A 24849-nucleotide genomic window follows, 5' to 3' on the forward strand; every position below is an offset into this window, starting at 1 on the left:
AAACAAATTTTCTACATTCAAATCATAATTTCACAACTCACAAACTCAAAATACAACTCATACCCTCAAATCATATTTACAAAACTCTACCAAAGGCAACCTAAAACTTTTGGCATAATTTATTCACACAATTTATTTATTTATTTAAAAATAATAATACAAAAGGCCTCGTTTATACTGTTACTTTAGGCCTCACAGTTTCTTGAGCCACATAGTTCAATACAGTCCAATACAATAAATAATTTTACATAGTGTATAAAATTTGAACAGGTTACTGAACAATTTACACAATTGACAATTTTGACAATACAAATGGAAGATTGTACAAAATGATCAGCGTTGAGATCACAGAGTTCAAAACAACACAATTCGAATAATAATTTTACACTCGTGTGTCAAATTTGAACACACAATTCACAACACAAATTGAAGATTGCTGCGTTTAGATCACAGAGTTCAATACAATACTATGCGAAGCATACATATAGACGAAGATATATATAGAGAGAGAGAGAAAGAGAGAGAGGGGGAGAGAAAGTAGAGAGAGACCCAGAAGAACTATACAGAGAGAGAGAGAGAGAGAGCGGAGGAAGTGTTGTTGTGGAGATGGGGATGAAGGGAGAAGAAGAGGAAGCTTGGTTTCAGAGCTCAGGGAAGAGGCTAAAGTACGCCAGAGGTGAAGAGAGAGAGGAAGAGGAAGAAGAAGAAGAAGAAGAAGAGGTGGAGGAGGGGGAGAGAGAGAGTGAGCTTCGGTTGAAGCTTGGAAATTTCTTCTACCCCCATGATTCCAGCTGCTTTCTGACGCTTTAGAGCCCGATTTTCCCATCATTTACGTCAACAAAATGTTCGAGATCTTCACTGGCTATCGCGTCGATGAAGTTCTAGGTCGAAACTGGTAATTTTGATGTTGAAATTAACTCCTTTAATTGATTCGAGTTTGAAATGTCTGATTTTTTTGTTTTTTGCGTTTCTTTTTGGTTCAATTATGATCTGTATGGTTCCTGAGAAAACAAAAGGGAAGAATTTAAAATAGTAAAAAACTTAAACTTGTTTTACCTATCTATATGGTTTGTTTTAGAATGAGGATTTGTTTTATGTATTCAGCCCCATAAAGCTAGTAATTTCTACCATTAAAACTTTCAAGGGGTTAAAGAAGATCTGTTATATATACAACAATTACATTGCCTTTTTAAAGATGATTGGTTGCTCTAAAATTGGAGGCTAGTTTGAGTTGAAGAGGAATCAACAATTTTGGGGTTTGATGAAAGACTAAAGTTAGGAATCATGAAAAAAATTTCATGAAAATGATCATGAAAGAGTTATGATCTTTTGAATTACTTTGATTAGTGTGTAATATTTTATTCTAAGTGTAATTCAAATGTCACAAAGTTTTCATGATTATTTTTATGAAAGGTTTTTCATAATACCTAACATTGCTGTTGATGAAATTCTAATTGCTTAGTTCAGGGTTACTATTTTTAAAATTTGGGTTCATTTAGAGGAACTTCAAGCTTGCATTTTTTATGAAAAAATATCATTTTGTGGAATATTTATAAATTCTCTGCATTTTTTTTTTAAATTAAAAAATGTAGTTTTCCATTTTTGGTGATCATTTGCATTTGGATTGAGATCGACACGCATGCATGTATGGTTTTGTCAGTACTGTCTTTAAAATTTGTCATTATCTTGTGATGCAAAAGATTTGTATTCTCATTATGGAAATCTTTTGCAACAGTCGTTCTTACCGTATAGAGATTCTCGCGCCCAAAGACGACACCCTTTAGTGGATCCTGTTATTGTTTCTGAGGTCCGAAGATGTCTTGAGGAAGGCATCAAATTCCAAGGTGAGCTTCTCTTTCCCTTTCCAAATCTTTCCCCAAATCCCTCAACCAAACACAACATTAGTTTAATGGTTTTGTCGTAATGCTTGGTTAATTGGCTTATTGTTTAGGGCAAATTACACCAGCAATCCCTATATTTTATTTATTGTGTCATTTTGGTCCCTACACTTTCAATTGGCTCAATTTTGACCATTCATTTTAAATTTTATGTCAATTTAGTCCAATTGATAATATTGTTAGTATTTTTAAAAGAAAATTATCACTAAATTGTTTGAGGTTAACTCACTAAGTTGAGTAAGTTTATAATTTTACACTTAAAAATATGATACATAACACTTAAAGTGCATATTTTCTATAAAAAAATAAATACATAAAAAATGCTAAGAGTTCAAATCAATTGGACCAAATTGTGACAGTTATAAATTCAGGGTCAGAATTGAGCCAACTGAAATTACAAGGGCTAAAATTTCACAATGACCAAAATACAAGAACTACCGTCGTAATGTGCCCCATTGTTCATTTGGGTGGGGGGGAAGGGAATTTTGTGAATGAATAATTTTTCTTATGGGTAAATTACAAATACACTCCCTAAGGTTTGATTAAAATACAAATCGCCCCCTGTAGTTTTGGAAATTACATTCCACCTCCTGAGATTTCTAATTTCATATCAAATTGCACCTTCTATTAATAAATCATTAAGTCAATTAACAGTTTTTAATGAGGTTAGAAATATATTTCAATTAATAATTTAGGTAATATTATTATTGTATAGGAGTGCAATTATGAATTTTATTTTTTTAGTTAATTCTGTTAAATAAAAAATACTAACAAGGAGGTATTTGTAATTTTTCAAATCATAGGAAGCAATCTGTATTTTAAGTAAATCTCAAGAAGTGTATTTATAATTTACCCTTTTCTTAAATGTGAGTAAAAATTTAAGGGCCAAAGAAGGCCTAACAAACTTTTTAAAATCTAGCCTGAATTAAGTTGAAATAAGCTTAAATTATTTTACAATAGGCCTACATAGACTTAGTTTAATGTTTTGTCCTAATGCTTGGTTAATTGGCTTATTGTTTAGGGCAAATTACACCAGTAATCCCTCTTGTGTCATTTTGGTCCCTACACTTTCAATTGGCTCAATTTTGACCATTCATTTTAAATTTTGTGTCAATTTAGTCCAATTGATAATATTGTTATTATTTTTTAAAGAAAATTATCACTAAATTGTTTGAGGTTAACTCACTAAGTTGAGTAAGTTTATAATTTTACCCTAAAAAATATGATACATAACACTTAAGTGCATATTTTCTATAAAAAAAAATGCTAAGAGTTCGAATCAATTAGACCAAATTGAGACAAAGTCATAAATTCAGGGCCAGAATCGAGCCAATTGAAATTACAAGGACTAAAATTTCACAATGACCAAAATACAAGAACTACCATCGTAATTGGCCCCATTTTGTTTATTGACTAATACCATTCTAAAGCAAGGCAAATACCTAACCTTAAGAAATTGTGAGTGTTGAGCAAGAATTCTAAGGTAGACTTAATAAGACACCTATAAACATACCTTGCTGTATAGGATAAAAATATAAGTTGATCCAACAAGGTTGAACTAGTTACTCCAAAAAGAGAGCCAAAAAGAGAACAAAATGGGAGAGTTCAACACTTAAGTGTCAAAGGTTATGAGGATGAGCAGGGCTGTGTGCCTTTGTGCCCTCCTAGGAATGTTTTTTAGTGTCTATCTTGGCTTATTTTTGAATGTGTCCAAGGAACTTGGAGGAAAGAAAACACATCACTTTAAGAATAAATTTGGTGAGTTTGAATTTGTTTCACTTTTCATATTTATCTAAATATTTGGTATCTACTTTTTGACTCATTTCTATAAAAATTAACCATGTTTCCTAGAAAACAAAAATAAAAAATGAAACACAATAAATAAATAAAAAGTGATAATTCTCATGTCTTCCATCTCATTTTAGTTTTCAATCCTATGATTTTTAATCTTCTCCTAATCAACAATTTGAAATCCAAATGTACAGATCAATCAGACAGCATTGTGGCAGGAGGATTCATGATGGCTTCATCACTTCAACAATCAAAGTTCTCCATTTCTCCCTTGCCAAATGTTTACAGTTCAGATACTTGAGGCCACTACAGCCTGCTCATTCGACTACATCCATGCTATTTTGGGTTTCGTTGACTCGATCAGTTTCTTCGATGTACTCTTGATTTTGATTTGTTTAATCTCATTGTAAAGTTCATTCAAGCCAAAACGCTGTCTTCAATCGCTATTGAACTAACACAATTGCAACAGCCCAACATTTCGGACCACAATTACTTTTATCCAGTCCGTTAAAGAAACCTGGACACATATGGAGAGTGTTGCTTCGAATGGAGATAGCATTATTTGAGCCTACTTTGATTCTACGGGTCGCGAACCTCAACCTGAACTTGTCTGTTATTTCTATTTCTACTGTTATTGAAGCAATATTCCATGTGTACAATTTCAGTATTATTTTTAAATGTTTTTTAACAACCCAAGTGCTTCTATTCTATCTAAATTTCTAATTTAGTGTTAATTCCTCTTTTAATTTCATCCACCATGATAATAACATCTGTAAATAGCATAAATCATAAGACATCATCTAAAATATGTCTAATCAATTCGTCTATAATTAAGGCAAATAGGTACGGACTTGAGGCTAACTCTTGGTGTAATCTTCGAGTAATCAGAAATTCATTCTCTTGCAAGTGAATTAATTGTAGTCACAATTCCATTATACATGCCCTTCATCGCATTAATATAACCTCTTTGTCAATATTTTTTTCTCCAACACCCACCATATTATATCTCTAAGCACACCCCATCTTACGTTTTTTTTTTTTTTTTTTTTCTCTCTAAATCCATAAAAACTATAAGCGTATTCTTCTTCTTTTTCCTCCGTATTTTTCTATTAATCTCCTTAGATGAAAATTTCAGCTAAATATTTCACTGATTTAATATGAAACCAAGAATAATTAAACGGAGAAAATAAAGATCAATTGATAAATTTATAAAATTACCAAAAGACCATATGGCAAAATATTTGGGGTAAAAAGTGTCTATAAGAAAATGTTCACTATCTTATAAAACAGCAACTTTTCTTTGGTAAATTATATGAAAACAAGCTACAACTTAACCGTATGAGAAACAGGATAAGGAATGTAGAATCAATGCAATTCTAATTGTGTCAACTTAAACTCTGCTTCAGCAACAACATTCCCAATAATGTCTAATTGTGTCAACTTTGAGTCTTTAAAAATTGCAAACGCTTCCCAGTAATTTGTCACATTGACACCACTAATTGCAAATTCACCAAAATTCCAATCACCTGTATGGGAGAGCGGAGAAGAGCACAAGTACCTTCTTGTGTCGACAGCGTGCGCACAGATTTCATTGTATGAGATATCCAACACTTTCAATGACTTTAGCAGTGTTAAAGGCTCCAGGGCAGAAAAACTACCCATTTTGTTGTTACTAAGGTTCTAGCAAGAAAGAAGCTGCATAGCCTGCAATCCTGTCATAAAGACCAATAAAAAGCACTCAGTTACTTTCATTTAAATAATCATTAGAAAAGCCTTTTAAGCATCAAAATGCACCCTGAAACGATCAAGACTTTGACTGGTACCATTTTACAAAATAAAGATGGCCATGCAATAAACTAATGTTGTACAAATGTGTTTATGTATAATATTGTATATATGAAGACATAATACACACATATGGATGGACAGAAAGACAGATAGATAGATAGAGAGATACAGAAATGCAATGAATTGAAAATCGAAACCACAAAAACAGATTCAAGTGACAACGAAAATTTAAAGAATTAATTGTAGGTCACCTTCAATTGAGCTAAGTTGGTTGTGGCTGAGGTCTAACATTTGGACCCACAGTGATTTCTCAATAGACCCAATATGTGACAATGAAAGATATAATCATTGGTGCCTGATGATGCTGAGTCCCTGTAATGACAGCAATGCCTCAGCAAAGATTCCGGACTGGAGGTCAGCTGCTGAAGCACAAAAATATGAGAATCTGTGTTATAGAAAAATCAGTAATCTATATCAAAGGTTCAAGGCAAATCTTTAACACTAACTCTTACTAATATTATAGAGATCTCTCTGGGTGTGAGTTGAAAAGAACTATCAGAGATTCTTACACAAGACATTCGTTCCAATGAACATAACTATATAGTTAGTTAGACTAATCTCAATAAAAATAATAATAAACCCACTACATGAACAGATCAGCCTCTAAATAGTTGAACTAAGTTTGGTTTTTACTTTGAATTCTAGATGAACTTATTGAAGAAGCATGCCCATCTGTTTACATAAATGAGCATGTAAAATAGCATGTTTGTAGGACTGCAATACAAGTACAACTATTTGGAATTTGGATGGCCAAAGGGTCATTTGACCTAGTTCTTAAGCAAAATGAGTGAAAGCTTAAGCAAGAGCTGAGCCAATTTCTTTCAGTTTAAGTGTGAAAAACTCTTCACTAGAGCAAAGCCCTCAAACCTAATAACATTTAGATTCTTTAATACGAGGGCATTCGGTAGCTATCATCAGATTTCTAATTTGATGCAAGCATGATGTGTGGTGACAACCTCACGTGTCCAGAGTTAGATGAAAGGCTTGTCAATCTGTCATGTGTAACATAGACCAATTTAAGATAGTAGTATGTAGGAATGATATGATCCAAGTTGAAGGTGACTTTAGCCTAAGAAGGTGTGTGGGTTGAGGCTGTGACAACATGCCTTTGTATAGGGACAATTGAAGAAGACTGTTTCCATGGGACTCTGCCACCTGGACTTGTTAAGTTGAAAACAGATATTTTCATTTTAAGTGTTGATTTACTAATATATTTTGATCCTATCTATGACTTTATATAATGAGCTTTGAGGCATAATTTCGTATAAGATACCTATGCTGGCCAATCAAGTAATCAATACGTCAGTAGGATATTAAAACCACCAGGAAATAATATCTGATGGTATTCACAAAATGAGCGGAGACAAACTGGAGTAGCTTGTCTGTTTTGGCCAAACTGAGCTCAAACAATAACAGCACAAATTCAACCGAACTAGAACCAGGCACAAGCACTGCTCCTTACCTGCTAAGTTAAGCACAAACACACAATACATTGTTTGCTGCTCAACTCAGATCACCTTGTTCTTACTCCTAAATGCAATTTGCAATTGTTCAAAGCTCAAGCTCTCCTCAAGGAGAACAAGAAATATTAAAGAGATACTACTCATACATCCAGCACAACAATAAAAAATGAACCTAAATGGACTGTGCTTTCCTAAACAGTAATATAGAAGAGAAGAGATATTCACCAGCTTTAACACCACTAAGCCGTATTCATCCTTGTAGTATTGAGAATGTGGTGGGTCCAATGTCATAAGATCACTATATAATTCTTTAACTTCTTCAGAATGGACCATCTTGCATGTCTCTAGAGGTTTATCATATGACATCATTGCATCATGTGCAGTCAACAATCTTGCAAGCATACGCTTTCCAATTTTACTACAATAACCAGTGGGAGAAAATAGGAGGACATTGGACAAACAATAAGAGGACATGAATGAATTCCACATAGCAGTTTATCTCTGACAGCAATTCCCGGAAAAGAGCTATCTCGTTAACTATAGTCTCAGCGCTCCACTTAGAAGCTGTTGACTCATTCACCTCACTATTCCTCAGTTGATCGAAAATTTTAATTTGGGTTGGTTCCTGAAGATGTGTTTCACCAGTATGAAAATTTTCATCTCCCCATGAAATCATCTCTGCACTTTTCATTTCAGCATGTTGCAAACCATGAGGTTGTATTAAAACTGTAAATTCAAAATAAGTAGGATGGCTATGGTGAAATCCACTCAGAGACACAATTCCCTGAGAATGTCCAAGGCTGACCTTTACTGGATGAGTTTGTAAAGAAAGGAGATTCTCCTCGTGAAAAGTTAAATGTGTTACCCAAGCTTGGGAACTCCCAGAGTTGTTTGTTGAAAGTGGTGACCAAATTAAATTTTTATTTGTGTTATGTACAGCTTGCACAGTTATTGTATATGAGCTCACACCTTCAACTGCTTCATTAAAATAAAGAATGAGTGGAATTATCCCACTATTAAGATGGAAACCTGTGATAGGAGACGAGGCACAAGTATCCAGGAAACCATCTGCTGATACATTAAGATTAGAACCACGAGGTGGCCAGGTAGAAACCAACAGAGGATTCTCCACTTTAACTGTTTGCTCAAGACGCCAAAGATGATAAAACCATCCACTTTGATCATCCGGGTCAGTAAAAAGAGCTTGGTGTACAAGGTCATGTAGGTTTATTGAAGAGAAAGAGTTAGGGAATGAGTCAGACTTCATTCCCTTTTATATTGATAATACTGAGTAATTACAGGAGTGCCCATTACACCGATCAAGGGAATAAATAATGATAAAATACAATCAATTATTTCTTATTCTAACTTATTTCCTATTCTAACACCCCCCCAAGCTAGTGCGAAGATATTTCCCATGCCCAGATTGTAGAAAATGCCATGAAATGGTTTGCTCCCTAGCCCCTTGGTGAGAACATCAGCTAGTTGGTCTCCAATCTTCACAAAATGAATACATTTAATGCCACTAGTGAGTATTTCCTTTATGAAGTGCCTATCAATCTCCACATACTTAGTTCTATCATGTTGAACTAAATTATGAGCTATATTGATTGCGGCTTTGTTGTCACAGTATAGTCGCATGGAGTCAGTCTGATGGATTTCCAAATCTCCCAACAATAGTTTAATCTATAGTACCCCACATACACCCTGAGCCATAGCCCTGAATTCTGCCTCAGCACTAGATCTAGCAACCACATTCTGTTTCTTACTTCGCCATGACTAAGTTGCCACCAACAAATGTGCAGTATCTAGAAGTTGATCGTCTGTTAGTGACTGATCCAGCCCAATCTGCATCAATAAATGCCTTCACACTGAAATGGCCATATTTTGATAAATAGAGACCCTTTTCAGGAGAAGACTTCAGGTATCTCAGGATTCTCATAACTGCCTCTAAGTGGGAAGTTCTAAGAGCATGCATAAACTAGCTCATCATGCTCACAGCAATGGCAATGTCTGGACGTGAGTGGGATAAGTATATGAGTTTACCCACTGGTCTCTGATATCTCCCCCTGTCCACTGGCTCGCCCTCTTGATCCTCACTAAGTTTCTGGCCTGGTTCTAGAGGTGTATCACATGGTCTACCTCCAAGTAGTCCAGTTTCTTTTAGCAAGTCAAGTACATACTTTCTTTGACATATGACGATGCCATCCTTGCTGCTAGCTACTTCAATACCCAAGAAATACTTCAAACTACCCAAGACTTTGATTTCAAACTCTTTGGCTGAGTATTCCTTCAACCAAGGAATCTCCTCCACGTTATCCCCTGTCAGAACAATATCATCAACATAAACAATGGGAGCTGTAGTCTTACCATGTGAGGAGTGTTTCACAAACAAGGTGTGATCAGCTTGACTCTGCTTGAACCCATATTTAAGCATAGCTTGAGCAAACTTTTCAAACCTAGCCCTAGGAGACTGCTTTAGTCCGTAAAGCGACTTTCGGAGCCTACATACTTTACCTTTGGACTTAGCATCCGCAAAACCAGGAGGAATATCCATATAGACCTCTTCTGTTAGATCTCCATGAAGGAAGGCATTTTTTATATCAAACTGATGAAGTGGCCATTCCAAATTTGTAACAAGAAAGAGTAAGATTCTCACAAAGTCCATCTTAGCAACTGGCGCAAATGTTTCCTAGCAATCTACCCCATAAGTCTGAGTGAAGCCCTTAGCAACTAATCTTTCTTTGTACCGTTCTATGGAACAATCTGCTTTGTGTTTTACCGTGTACACCCACTTACACCCAACTGGATTTTTTCCTTTAGGTAACTCCACTAACTCCCAAGTGCCACTCTTGCTGAGAGCTCTCATCTCTTCTATCTTGGCATGTTTCCATTCAGGAATAGAGAGAACATCTTGAAAATTGGTAGGTAGACTCACAGAAGACACTTTAGACAAAAAGACTTTATATGAGGAAGACAAATTAGAATAAGAGACATGATTAGTAATAGGATGCTGAGTACATGACCTAACCCCCTTCCTATTAACAATGGAAACATCAAGATTTGAAACATCAGGAATAGAAGCACTAGAATTAGAATTACCTGGACTCTCAGGAAATGGGGCTGACTCCGTGTCACGCCCCAAATTTTAATTACTCAGAAACATTACCAAAAGCCTTTAGTTTAGGTCCATCTTTTTTTTTTTCAAATATCTATTACCCTTGAGTAATAGAAACATAATAATACATGTTCACTCTCGCAATGAATACAACAATAATAATAATACATTCCAACTTCCACTGTGGAGTTCCAAATAAATAAATAAATACAAACACCAATATACAATGAGATTACACATAAGAGATACATGAACTTCTTAACCCTCCAACCAATCAATCCGAATTCTCTTCCTGTAAGAAAATGAAACAACAAGGGGTAAGCACAATTGCCCAGTAGGAATCTCATAGTTCTAAAACAATAATCATCCTATAGATAGAAATGATCATGCATGTAGGGTGATACGATATAGTAAGGTGATATTTTGTAATTTCAAAATATCATACATAGAGTACCTTTTTCTCAAAATTTATTTGAACATTTAAAGAAAACCTTCAATCATAAACATTTTCCCTTATCATCCGAAAACCATAAATCCTTTTTGAAAACAAGGAACAACATCATTTTAAATTTATTAACTCGATTCCAAAGTATTCCTCGTTTCATTTCCATTTTAATATTCCTCTTTTTACTAATTACATTCATTATAACACCATAACCTCAAATTCAAGTTCCCTTAAACTTAGAAAATATGAGGAAGAAGAACTCCGAAAATATGAGGAAGAAGGAATATATTTATGTTATATTCAAAACTTCTTATCTTACAAGACCAAATGACACTCCTTATATAGGAGATATTACAAACAACATCATAACCCATTATATGCCACTTACATATTATATATTACCACTATCTACCACTATCATATTATATACATGCCACTATCTACCACCAACACCACTATCATATTCTATACATGCCACTATCTACCACCAACACCACTATCATATTATATACATGAACACAATTTCCAGCACTCCCCCTCAAGCTGGTTTGAAGATATCTTCCATAGCCAGCTTGCTAGTCAGCTTATCAAATTGCTTCTTGTGTAGTCCCTTCGTTAGCACATCAGCTAATTGTTCACCTGTTGGAAGGTAGGTCATACAGATTATGCCAGCATTGATTTTTTCCTTGATGAAATGTTTATCCACTTCTATATGTTTTGTGCGATCATGTAGAACTGGATTATGAGCTATAGATATAGCTGCTTTGTTGTCACAATAGACCTTCATAGGTGTCGGGTGAGAAAGCTTTAATTCTTCAAGAATTCTTTTAATCCACATTACTTCACAGATTCCATGGGCAACAGCTCTGAACTCTGCTTCTGCACTACTTCTAGCTACCACATTCTGTTTTTTACTCCGCCATGTAACTAGGTTCCCACCTACAAAGGAGCAGTATCCGGATGTTGATCTCCTGTCTGTAACACTTCCTGCCCAGTCTGCATCTGTGTATACTTCAACTTGAAGATGTCCATGTTTCTTGAACAGTAAGCCTCTCCCTGGAGTTCCTTTCAAATATCTTAAGATCTTATAAACGGCCTCAAAGTGCTCTGCCCCTGGTGAGTGCATGAACTGACTTACCATGCTGACTGCAAAGGCAATATCAGGCCGCGTATGAGACAAGTAAATCAATTTCCCTACAAGTCGCTGATATTGTTCCCTCTCTTTGACTTCTTCAGCCTTAGCAGCTTGTAACTTCAAGTTAGGCTCGATCGGAGTCTTCACCATCTTACAACCAAGCATACCTGTTTCTCCAAGGAGATCAAGAACATATTTTCTCTGATTAACGAATATACCTTCCTTGGATCTTGCAAATTCCATTCCGAGGAAATACTTGAGGGCTCCCAGATCCTTAATGTGAAATTCTTTTGCGAGTTTCTCTTTGAGGGCTGCTAACTCTGCTTCATCATTACCAGTTAAAATGATGTCATCAACATAAACAATCAAAATTGCAATTTTACTGTTTTTTGAATGTTTATAAAATATTGTGTGATCTGCTTGACTCTGCGAGAAGCCACAACTGATAACTGCCTTCCCAAAGCGTTCAAACCACGCTCTTGGTGATTGTTTGAGTCCGTATAATGACTTGTTCAATCTGCATACTCTGTCGCTTCCAAGTCTCTGCTCAAATCCCGGCAGTAGGCTCATGAACACCTCCTCTTCAAGATCACCATTGAGAAATGCATTTTTAATGTCAAGTTGATGTAGAGGCCAATCTGAATTTACTGCAAGAGATAACAGTACTCTGATGGAATTTATTTTAGCAACAGGAGCAAACGTCTCCTGATAGTCGATCCCATAAGTTTGAGTGAAGCCTTTAGCCACCAGTCTCGCCTTGTATCTCTCAACGCTTCCATCTGCGTTACATTTTATCGCAAACACCCATTTACACCCAACTGTTTTCTTGTCTTTGGGTAGATCAACTATCTCCCAAGTACCACTTCTCCTTAAAGCATTCATCTCCTCCATGACTGCTAATTTCCAATTCGGATCATCCAACGCTTCCTGTATATTCCTTGGAACAAACAAGTGTGAAATCCTAGATGTGAAAGCTCTATGGTTTTTAGACAGTCTTTGATAGGAGAGGTAATTTGCAATAGGATGTTTAATGCAATTTCGGACACCTTTCCTAATTGCTATAGGAACATCAAGGTCGGAAATAGAAGGAATAGGATTACCTAAAATTTCGATGCTAGAACTCGGGTGGACATTCGGGTCATTAGGATGGACATTCGGGTCATTATTCCTCAGATGAAATCGCTTCCTAGTATAAACCTGAAGCTCAGGATTTAGATCATTTTGTAGTACTTCTCCCCCTAAACAAGAATCTTCTTGACTAGGCACCATAGAACTTGGTTCTCCTAAGTGATCATTATCAGACAGATGTGGTTTTTGTGTAGGATAAATGACATTGGGGAGCGGGATAGAAATATCCCAAAAACGGTCTTCTACTCCACTTGTCTCCCCCTGAAGAGAAGTGTTGGAGAAATATGATTTTGTTTCCACAAATGACACATCCATACTCACATGAAATTTCTTGTTTTGAGGATCGAAACACTTATACCCCTTTTTGTTTGAGGAATAACCCAAAAAAACACATTTTATAACACGGGGGTCAAGTTTTGAACGAAATTGACTGGGAACATGAACATAAGCAGTACATCCAAAAACTTTGGCGGGTAAATCAGAAAACAACCTCGTGTCAGGAAAAAAAGTTTTGAGACAATCAAAAGGTGTTTTGTATGTTAACACCTTTGTAGGCATCCTGTTTATCAAATAAGAGGCTGTTAAAATTGCTTCACCCCATAAATATTTAGGAACATGCATGTAAAACATTATAGCACGTGCTACTTCAAGTAGATGTTTATTTTTTCGTTCTGCAATGCCATTTTGTTGAGGGGTATCCCGACATGTAGATTGATGAAAAATCCCCTTTTTTCCCAAAAACTCACCTAACTGCTCATTGAAATATTCTGTTCCATTATCAGAATGTAAAATACCAATTTTGGTTTGAAATTGGTTTTCAATCATATTGTAAAAATTTGTGAATAAATTTTTCACGTCAGATTTTTTATTCATCAAATAAATCCAACATAAGCGGGTATGGTCATCAATAAATGTAACAAACCATCTTTTACCAGAAAGAGTAGTGATTTTAGAAGGGCCCCAAACATCACTATGAATCAAATAAAAAGGTTTTGAAGCCTGGTAAGGTTTTGGCAAATAAGTAGAGCGATGAAATTTTGCAAAAATGCAACTTTCACAATGAAAAGAAGAACAATCAATCCCTTTAAATAATTCTGTAAATAAATGTTTCAGATAAAGAAAACTAGGATGTCCTAGTCTATAGTGCCATAGCATTATTTTTTCTCGAACAGAGATTGAACTAGTACTATTAAAGCTCTGAGCTTTTTTATTACTAACAGGTACTTCATCAAAGTAGTAAAGACCTTCAAGCATCCTAGCACGCCCAATCATCATCCCCGAGTTCTGGTCCTGAAATTCACAATGGGATTCAAAAAATGTAACACGACAATTAGAATCCTTAGATAGTTTACTGACAGACAAAAGGTTACAGGCTAAGTTGGGGACGTGAAGAACAGCATTGAGATTAATTTTCTCAGTTAGTTTAATAAATCATTTTCCTGCAATAGGTGAAAAACTACCATCGGCTATTCTGATTTTGTCATGACCAGAACAAGGGAAATAGGTACTAAATAAATGGGAAAAACTAGTCATGTGATCGGAGGCACCGGAATCTATGATCCACGGAGAGAAGTTTAGGCAAGAGAAGGCTTTAGGATTTCTACCTGTTTGTGCCAACAAAACACTAGGAGTACCGGATGAGGAGTTGGATTTTATCAGCTTTAAGAGTTGATCAATCTGCTCTTTGTTGAAGGGACCTGAATCGGCTTCATTAGCGGTAGGAAAGCCACGATTCTTCTCTCCTTGTTTGCTGCTTTTCCAGTTGACAGGTTTGCCATGGATCTTCCAACACGTTTCGCGTGTATGGCGAGGCTTGTTGCAAAAATCACACCAGACCCGTGGCTTATCATCAAACCTGCGCTGGTAATTTGCAGCCTTGTTGGCCGCAGCATCGCTAATTAAAGCAGAAATTTCAATTGATTCACCAGTACTTTTTTTCTTAAGCATGACGCTCCTTCGGCTCTCTTCCCTTCTGACTTCGGCAAATACTTCGCCAATGGATGGGAGAGGAGGTCTGCCAATAATTCTTCCTCGCACTTCATCGAACTCAATGTTGAGGCCGGCAAGAAACTTGTAAATACGGCTGTCTTCCACAGTTTTCTTGTGGTGGTTGCAGTCGTCAACCGATTTCCATTCGTATGTGTTGAAGATGTCAAGATCCTGCCACAACCTTTTCAATGAATTGAAATATTTGGTGACAGAATCATCTCCTTGACGAATCTCTCCCAACTTCAAAGTTAATTCGAAAACTTGAGATTGATTTCCTAGGTCAGAATACATCTGACTAACATTATCCCACAATTCTTGTGCAGTAGTATAGCACATGTAATTAGAGCTTATATCCTCCTCTATGGAATTGACCAACCATGTCATAACCATGGAGTTTTCAGCGTCCCAACTGTCGAACAGCGGATCATTAACTGCAGGAGCCTTCTTGTCACCAGTGATGTAACCGATCTTTCCTTGCCCACGGATATACATCCGGACAGATTGTGACCAGCGGAGAAAATTATCACCATTTAGGCGGATGGTGGTGATTTGGACAGAGTGAGAGTTGGACGTTTTCACCGGAATGGCAGCGGCAGGGGTTGAAGTGGTTTCGGACGTGACTTCCGACATGGCTATGACGGTTTTAGGGCTGCTGTGTTTTTTGTTGCTCTGATACCAACTTAGAAAATATGAGGAAGAAGAACTCCGAAAATATGAGGAAGAAGGAATATATTTCTGTTATATTCAAAACTTCTTATCTTACAAGACCAAATGACACTCCTTATATAGGAGATATTACAAATATCATCATAACCCATTATATGCCACTTACATATTATATATTACCACTATCTACCACTATCATATTATATACATGCCACTATCTACCACCAACACCACTATCATATTCTATACATGCCACTATCTACCACCAACACCACTATCATATTCTATACATGAACACAATTTCCAGTACTTAATACTCAAAACAGCTCTCATACACTCCATTCCCCCTTACAGATCCATTATTGCTACAACTCCTTAATGTAGAAATCCAAATCTCCTTTATATTCAATAACAGTTCTCCTACACTCAACCCCTACTTGTCTAACAACTACATCACATCCACATTTGCATTATCAATAATTCAACATATCACAAGGATAATAAACCTTTTAATTCAGTTTCTCCATTAATTACAAAACAAAACTCCTAATCTTTCCGTATAATTACAAACAACCCGGTGAATTCGTTATCACCGACCCCTTGTCCAGTTACTATTTCCTTATCCATTTTTTTCAAATAATTGCTATATGCATTCCCCTTCCATACCAAATTACACATCAAATTGTAATTTCATAAGCTCATCACAAGTCACACATATCATTACCGATTCAATGCATCTCACAATACATTTCACCTTTTGCCGACTTGATACAGCGGGATAGTAGGCACCCAATTCATAACACCCTCCACTTTTTGCCGGTTATTATACAGTGGGAAGTGAACTCCCAAAAACCCTTTTTCTTGAAAACTATATTTTTCCCAAAACCATGTTTTGTCCACATTTACCGACTATCATACGGCAGGACGTGGACCCCCCAAAAAACATTTTCAACTTTAAAACCATCCCCACATTTGCCGGCTATTATACGGCAGAAAGTGCGCACCCAAAAACATTTTCAAAACCATCCGTTTTTCCACTTTTGCTAGCTATTATACAGCGAGACTATATGGATACCCAAAAACATGTTTCCCACATTCGTCCAGCGATAAGCCTAGATAGGGCATTTGGGCACCTTTAATTCAAAACCACCCCACATTTGCCGGCGATTATACGACGGGACTTGGGCCCCCAAAAACATTTTCGACTCCTCGCGCGCGTACCAACCACAACACAACCCAATACAACACAACTCAACCCAACACAACCCAACTCCACACAACACAACTCAACCAAACTCAACACAACTCAACTCAACTCAACTCAACACAACACAACATAACTCAACTCAACTCAACACAACATAACCCAACTCAATTCAACATAATTTAACATAACTCAATACAATTCAACAAAACACAGCAAAATTCAACACAACTATTTCAGCACCATTTAATACAATTTGGCATAATTCAAATACAACTCTTAAACCTCCACATCATCATTTCATCACAAAGCTCATATCATCCATACCATTAGTAATTTATTTTCCTAAAGTTTGGTTTCATGTTATAACATAATTTAAAATAGGGTAAATTATGCAAATGGTCCCTGTAGTTTACTCGTTTTTTCATTTTGGTCCCCGTTGTTTCAATTTGATCAATTTTGCCCCTTAATTTTATGGATTTTGTCATATTAGTCCAATAAATAATGGCGGTTAAGTTTGATGGACGGAAAATCTAATGATGTTTCAATTTGGTCCCTATAGTTTATAGGATGTGTCAATTTGGTCCCTGTAATTTATAGAAAAGTCAAAACAACAGGGACCAAATTGACACATCCTATAAACTATAGGGACCAAATTGAAACATCATATGATTATCCGTCCATCAAACTTAACTGCCGTTATTTATTGGACTAATATGACACAATCCGTAAAATTAAGGGGCAAAATTGAGCAAATTAAAACAACATGAACCAAAATGAAAAAAAGGTAAATAACAAGGACTACCACTATAATTTGCCCTTTAAAATATCAACATTAAGAGATTAATCATGACTTTTAAATAAATTTTCAAACTCTTTAAAATTTCAATTAAACGTGTACATATGTAATTTAACACCTCAACTTTATGAGTCTACTTCCAATTTAAGTAAAACCATCAACCATCTTCATGAGCCAAACTAGAGTTTTTAAGAGAAATTAAAGCTCTTCACAAAAATACTTTTTATTCCAACTCTTCTATTAACTATATACCCAAATTTATGACCCAAAATCATAACCCAACAATAAACCTCAACTCTTCAGACCCTAAACCCCAAATCTCATTATTTATTCATGATATGCTTAAAAATATAACTTTGTATTTATATAAAGAAAATACCATAAATTTATCTATAAATGAGGGTATTGAAGAAGAACTAGAAACCTTTACCTCTTGAAGCAAAGAGATGACAACCCAAAAATCACCGGCGACAAAACCACGAACTATTCAGACCAAAAGAAAGCCCTTGATGAGATCTACAATCTTTCTCAAAGGACGAAGGTGAAAAGATCACTCTAGGTGAGTAGATCTAAAGATCTAAATGAAAAAGTTTGAGTTGAGAGAGAGAGAAGAGAAACTCACGATGTAGAGAGAGAAAAGAGGAGAAAAAGTGAAATGAATATATGTTTGGAGCCTATTTATAGTAGCAAGGTAATAATAGAACAATAGTCCCAAAGTCAAATGAAAAGAACAAGTCAAAAACTCCCAAAAAGTAGGGCCCAAACCAACCTAAAAATCTGAAAATTTCACGCAGGTGTCGACCCTTAGGAAGAAAAGCTAAGACACTAATGTGTGCAGAGGACAAGGTGTCGACACCTCGCAGACTGGTGTCGACACTAAATTCCAGCAAGCAAACTCCAGATTCTGCAATAAACAAGGGTCAACCCTTCCTAAACTAGTGTCAACCCTTGAGGCCAACAACAAAAGACAAGTGTCGACACCACCAAGATTGGTGTCATCCCCAGAACAAGATTTCTAAGTTCCTAGACAACTTTTGAACGTAAACAAGTGTGAACGAACAATCCCAACAAGTTTAAATCAATTTATACTCCTCCAAAACCAAGATGCAACAACACCAAAGATTCCCAAAATAAAATAAAGGATTCAAGTACACTTCCCAAAAGCTTTAAAGGGTACAAGTGCTACACTCTAGACACTCATCCGGATAAGAAGTTGGCAGTAGAGGAGGGAGAGAAGGGAGAGGAGGCTCTTGCATCCAGGTGATTTGCTGTCAGTCCTTGCTCCTGATATAAACTTTGTCTGCTTCCTATTCCTCAAACAACTGCTGACTCATTATCCTCTATCTGTTCAACCACAGGCGGAAGTGGAACAGGAATGTCTTCACACCAAGACTCCCCCTGAAGAGAGGACTATGATACCAAGGAGGTTGGAAAGTAAGGCTGAGACTCAAACAAAGTGACATCCATGGAGACAAACCATTTGCGAGTGGTAGGATGATAACACTTATAACCCTTTTAAGTGGCAGAATAACCTAGAAAAATACACTTAAGAGACTTAGGATCCAATTTACCACGAGTAGGGGAACGATTATGGACAAAACAAACACAACCAAAGGTCTTAGGAGAAATGGAGAACCCAGAAGAGGTAGACCCGAACAAAACGTGAAGAGGTATTTGTTTTTGAAGGACTTGGGTAGGAAAACGATTAATCAAATAAGCGGCAGTGAGAACCGCTTCCCCCCAATAGGATCGAGGAACCCGCATCTCAAAGGATAGGCAACAAGTGACATCAAGGAGATGGCGATTTTTGCATTCTGCAACACCATTTTGTTAAGGGGTATTAGTGCAGGAAGTCTGATGAATAATGCCATGAGTGATGAAGTAAGTGGCAAGACCAGATTCAATATATTCTCCCCCCCTCCCCCCCAATTATCAAAATGTAGAATTTGTACAACCACCCCAAACTGAGTACAAACCTTTTATGGAAGTTTTGAAACACAGAAAATACCTCACTTTTATCTTTCATCAAATAGACCCAAATAGCCCAGGAACAATCATCTATGAAGGTAATAAACCATTTGTGACCGGTTAAAGACACAAAACGGGAAGGACCCCATACATCATAATAAATCAAAGAAAATGGAATTGAACTTTTATTAATAGAAGGAGCAAAAGAGGCTCTGTGTTGTTTTCCAAGTTGACAAGACTCACATAGAAAATCTGACACACTATTTTTCTCAAAAACAAAAGGAAATAAATGCTTAAGTAATAAAAAAGAGAGGTGTCCTAAGCGACGGTGCCACGGCCAAATGTCTTCCTTGGTGGATGGTAACTGAATAGATGAATGAGCCAGATTGTTTGTTTGATCCAGAATGTAGAGACCATAGTTCTCTCTACCACTGCCAATCATCTTCCTCGTGATAAGATCCTGAAAAAGACAATGATCAGGAACAAACGTCACGCTACAATTTAAGTCACGAGTAATACAACTCAAAGATAAAAGATTAACACTAAAATTGAGAACATGGAGGACAGAAGACAAAGGAAGGGAAGAGGTGGCATGAATTAAACATTTCCCTGATATAGACGAAATGGTAACCATTAGCAATACGCACTTTTTCCTGACCTGAGGAGGGGTTATACTTTGAAAATAAATTAGAGGAGTCAGACATATGATCGGAAGCACCAGAATCAATAAACCATGGTACAATCGTATGAGATAGCAATGCACATGGGGAGGAAGCCAAGTTACCTAAATTGGCAAAGGAAGAAGAGGGTGCACCCGTAGCAGAAGTAGAGGCTCAACGGTCTAGCAAGTGGCGAAGAGCAATCTCAAAATCCGAAGTAGATAACCCCGAAACATCAGCAGCAGAGGAGACAACTGGAGATTAAGATGGTGGCTCAACAGTGTCTAAACGATGGGCTCGTGCATTGGCCCCTCGGCCTCTAGTACTAGACCGACCTCGAGTACCAGGACGGTCTCCTCGGCCACCAGAGGGAGTTCCATGCAGCTTCCAACAAGTCTCGTGTGTGGCGAGGTCGACGACAGTAGTCACAATAAAGATTATCCTTCTCAGAGGAAGGACGAGAACCCCAAGTCACACGGTCGCCATCGCGAGAGGGTGCAAAAACCAAGGCCGAGCGATCAGTAGTAGCAGAAGGAAGCATTGCAAAACGGCGACTCTTCTCATTCTTTACAAAAGCAAAGGCTTCCTAGAGAGAAAAAACACATCCATGCCAAGTACTCTGCTCCGAATCGGATCATACTCCACATTTAGGCCTTCCAAGAACTTGAAGACCCGCTCGTGTGCCACAAACTTCTGGTAACCAACAGAATCAGTGGGACAGACAGGTTTGTAATCATGAAGGTGATCAAGTCACTTCCACCTATTGTTAAGGAAGGTAAAGTACTGAAAGATAGTCATCTCACCTAGTACCGACCTTTCAATGGAGCGACGTAACTCAAAAGCCTGGGAGAAGTTCCCCTTCCGGGAGTAAGTGGAAGTCACTGCCTCCCAAATATCTCTTGCAGTGTCCATAGAGAGATAGCCTTCTCTAATCTCCAAGACCATAGAATGTATCAACCAACCCTTAATGAGGGAGTTGGTGATCTCCCACCAATCATAACTCGGGTCCATGGTGGTGGGTGCATGTATCCTGCCATCAACATACCCATCTTCCCACGGCTCTTCAAAAAAATAGTCAGATTCTGCGACCACGCTAGATAGTTCTGACCATTGAATAGAGAAGTGGTGATTTTAAGGTCAGGGTTGAGATCGCTCTTAAGCAGCTGAGAAGTTGTTGACTCACTAGTGAAACCTGCCATGAATATTCTACTAAGCAACCCTCAAACCTAGGACCAATCACAAACTCGGAAGATGGTGGGGGAACAAGCACAATAGTAACTAGAAAATCATAAAGAATTAAGAATCCAGTTTTTTTTTTTTTTTTTTTTTTTTTCACTGCATTTTTTGTTTTTGTGTTTTGTTTTGTTTTGTTTTTTTTTCTTTTTCTAAGAAAACAGAGCAAACAGAGAATAAAGAGAGAAGAAAGAAAGAAGACAAAATCAAGGGAATAGGGGTGAGGCACTAGACGACCAACTGGAGGGCCACGAAGGCACCAGTCGACCAACCAGCACTAGGCGACCAACCAGGTGACTACGACTACACTAGGCGACCAACCAGGTGCTGCCGACAGGCCTAGAGGAGCAAGCTAGGGCTGCTGACAGAGGCTGCGACTGCCATGGAAGAGTCACCTGGCCTTCGCCTGGACTGGGTGGGGTGCAAATGACCCAGACAAGGCAGTGGATGGCCTGGGCAGGCTAGGGTTTGGGCTTAGGGCGTGGGCAATCGAGGGTTTGGGTTTGGGGGGCCTTCGGTGGAAGCAAGGTGGTAGGTTCCTCCTATTGTGGCTCTGATAGCATGTAGGTTTAGAGAAGAGAAAGAGTTAGGGAATGAGTTAGACTTCATTCCCTTTTATATTGATAATACTGAGTAATTACAAGAGTGTCATAAAGCATAATATATGGTCCAGCCCATTACACCAATCAAGGGCATAAATAAGGATAAAATACAATCAATTATTTCCTATTCTAACAAGTCATACTCCTCTGTCAAAACTTTCTCCTTTGAGAAAGATCCTTGAGCCCTTTTCTCCAGTAAATGAGACAGAATTACAATGCAGAACATTTATGGTATGGTAAAGTAGAATAAAAACAAGAAACATGTTTAAGCAAACAGACAGAGACATCACAAGGTAAAACATGCACTCAAAGCAACAGGCATGTTTGTGTAGGTTGAAAAAGAAAAACAAAAGGCACAATTGGACAGGAAACTTAATTTTCTAATCCTGCTAGAATAGATAGAATATCAAAAGGTAGCAGGTGTGTCATCATGCAGTTTCCACTAATATTAATGTGCATAAGAATTGATCTTTAACTCGAAAGCAAAGTTGAAGATTAATCAAGCTACAATTTTATATAACATTGCATGCCAGATTTACAGACATAGAAAGCTGCTTAAACAGTATTATCAACAGAAAAATGCCATTGCAGATTAATCTGAAATAAACACCATTTGTTTTTTTTGGAATCTGTTAGGCTAATGACCATTTAAATAGTGAAGTGCTTATCAACTTTTGATATAAGGAATAGAACTAATGAATATTTTTTCCCCTGTTCCACAAGGTGCTTGAAAGGAGACAGCATTTTGCAACCTTGCATCACAATATACCATCAATACAAGTTAAATGTTTTGAAGTGGATGTTTTATATAACATCACATGCCATCAATATCTTATCAACCTTGCATCACATTACAAGATAACTTATACCCATTCTGTCATGCTTAACCTATTTTGAATGTTTTTATTACATAAACAATAAGTCACATGTTTTAAAGTGGATATTTAAATATTTTGTCTTTAACTAAAATCTCATCAAAAAAAAACCCCTATGTTGCAGAAAATCCACAATTTTTTTTGTATGTTCTATATAACTATGCATACTACCACTAGACATTCTGCTTCTAACGAGACCAAAGCTAGAACTAATTTCAAAGTTCCAACACATTTTTCCTAAAGCAATTTTTGCAAAAGAATCCAAGGATTATACAATTAAAGAGTTATCAGTGATAACTTGATAATAGACTAATGCACCCAAAAAAACTTGATAAGATATATCATAAACATTGTGAATACCAAATTACAACTGAACCATGAAGCCAGATAAACAGTATGACTTTGGCACATCTCATTGTAATGCTACAATAACAACAGGCACGAAAAAAAAAACTTGAGAATCAAACAATGGAACAAAAAAGCATTTTTCTCCACTAGTCCATTTTAATTATGATGATCCAAATGGTAAAATAACAATGAGATACAAGCATACCTACGATTATGCCAAGAAGAATAGTTACTGAAGTTTTCGTTTATCAAATCAGTTGTGTAGTTCCTCTTCATCTGATCTGTTCTTTAATGCTGCCACAATCTGAAAATGAAGACCAAATTAGACCATTTGAAAGTACAGTCCTACAATATATTAAAGTAAATCAAACCCAAATCGTCACCTCCGGTAATTCCATGCATGGAAATTCCTGGAATCTTTCTTTAGGAACACCCCCAGAAGCTGCAATTCCTGATCAACAGATGAATGCCCCTTGCTTAGCACCCATTTACGATGATACCAGGCACCATAAGACCTATAATTCTTTGCGAATGCACGCTCTGTCTGCATATATATTGAGTTCTTTCATAAAATTCAAAATAAATTGAACCCAAACACAATACACAAAATAATTACAATTGGCCGCTGAAAAAACCAAAGAAAAGAAGGCAACGCCATATTTCCAAATCTCATGATTTAAAATTTAAAAATTTAAAAACAAAATTTGCACTGAACGCAAATTAACCAAATAGCCCTATTTGGCACAGTTGACTTGTGTTCAGCTGAATTTCTTTTTCTTTTCCTACAGTTTTTTAGCAACCAAACAGCATCAAATACATGGACAGACAAGAAATACATATATTTTTTTCGGATGAGTGGTTCCGACAAACATACAATCTTCACTGTAAATAGATTTAATGGAGTCTGGATCAATCTCTGTATTAATCTCTGAATGACTGAGAATGTGTTCAACCGCTTGTGAGATACTCAGGATTGGCCTCGAGAAGCTTCGCATTGACCTCTAGGGTTTGTTTGGTATAACTGAACAATTTGCACATACAAATACAAGATTGTTCAAAATTATCAGTGTTTATTAGATCACATCAGTGCCGGCTTAAGCATCAGACAGGTAAAGCATGTGCTATAGGACTCAAAATTGTGCAAAGGCACCAAAATTTTGAGAAATTTCTCAAAGGCCTCAAAATTTCCAAAACGCCAAAAAACCTATTTATGTTTTAAAAATAAAAAAAGACCATCTAATGAATTTTCTTCTACTAACATAGTTATTATTATGTTTTTTTTTTTAAGTGCAGAAAAAAAGACAAATTCTACTTTACTATTTTATGTGTTGTTTGTTTCATCTTATTTAGAAATAAATACATAGTTTCTTGTGATTTGTAAATTAAAGTGTACCGTTAAACATTCCGTCTCAATTAATAGTAAGTGTAAAACACTTGCCTCATAAAAGTATTTAGTGGGATTTACCTTAATTTACTAATAATGAAATAGGGAAGTAATGCATACAACTGATTGTATCATTTTACACGAAGCATAAATATGGAAGTAATCATTATTTACATTATTACAATATAGTTAATTGTCCTGTAAGGACAATAAAGAGGCCTATAAAACTTTAATCGTGGGGCCTATGCATTAAGAGAAAAGCCTTCTCACTCTTTTTTAAAAGCTTCATGAGAGCA

The 24849-nt window shown here is 36.6% G+C and overlaps 1 long non-coding RNA gene and 1 pseudogene across 3 annotated transcripts; both read right to left on the reverse strand.

The window, feature by feature from the left end:
- Window positions 1–4972: 4972 nt before the first annotated feature.
- LOC114288016 (geranylgeranyl transferase type-2 subunit alpha 1-like) lies at window positions 4973–8378 on the reverse strand (annotated as a pseudogene). Its single transcript, XR_014344562.1, has 4 exons — window positions 7429–8378; window positions 7055–7136; window positions 5729–5896; window positions 4973–5401 (listed from the first exon to the last, which is right to left on the reverse strand). The product of XR_014344562.1 is annotated as a geranylgeranyl transferase type-2 subunit alpha 1-like (transcript).
- Window positions 8379–10115: 1737 nt separating this feature from the next.
- On the reverse strand, window positions 10116–24288 carry LOC145801935 (uncharacterized). 2 transcript variants are annotated; one of them, XR_014343865.1, is made up of 4 exons: window positions 24044–24288; window positions 23553–23713; window positions 23375–23473; window positions 10116–10410 (listed from the first exon to the last, which is right to left on the reverse strand). It is a non-coding gene; the product is annotated as an uncharacterized LOC145801935 (long non-coding RNA). The 2 variants fall into 2 exon arrangements; XR_014343866.1 differs by lacking the exon at window positions 10116–10410 and adding an exon at window positions 19613–19912 and having other exon boundaries at window positions 24044–24251.
- Window positions 24289–24849: the final 561 nt, after the last annotated feature.

The sequence above is a fragment of the Camellia sinensis genome, chromosome 11, assembly GCF_055761805.1.
Source record: "Camellia sinensis isolate YWXY chromosome 11, ASM5576180v1, whole genome shotgun sequence".
Classification (NCBI taxonomy): Eukaryota; Viridiplantae; Streptophyta; class Magnoliopsida; order Ericales; family Theaceae; genus Camellia; species Camellia sinensis.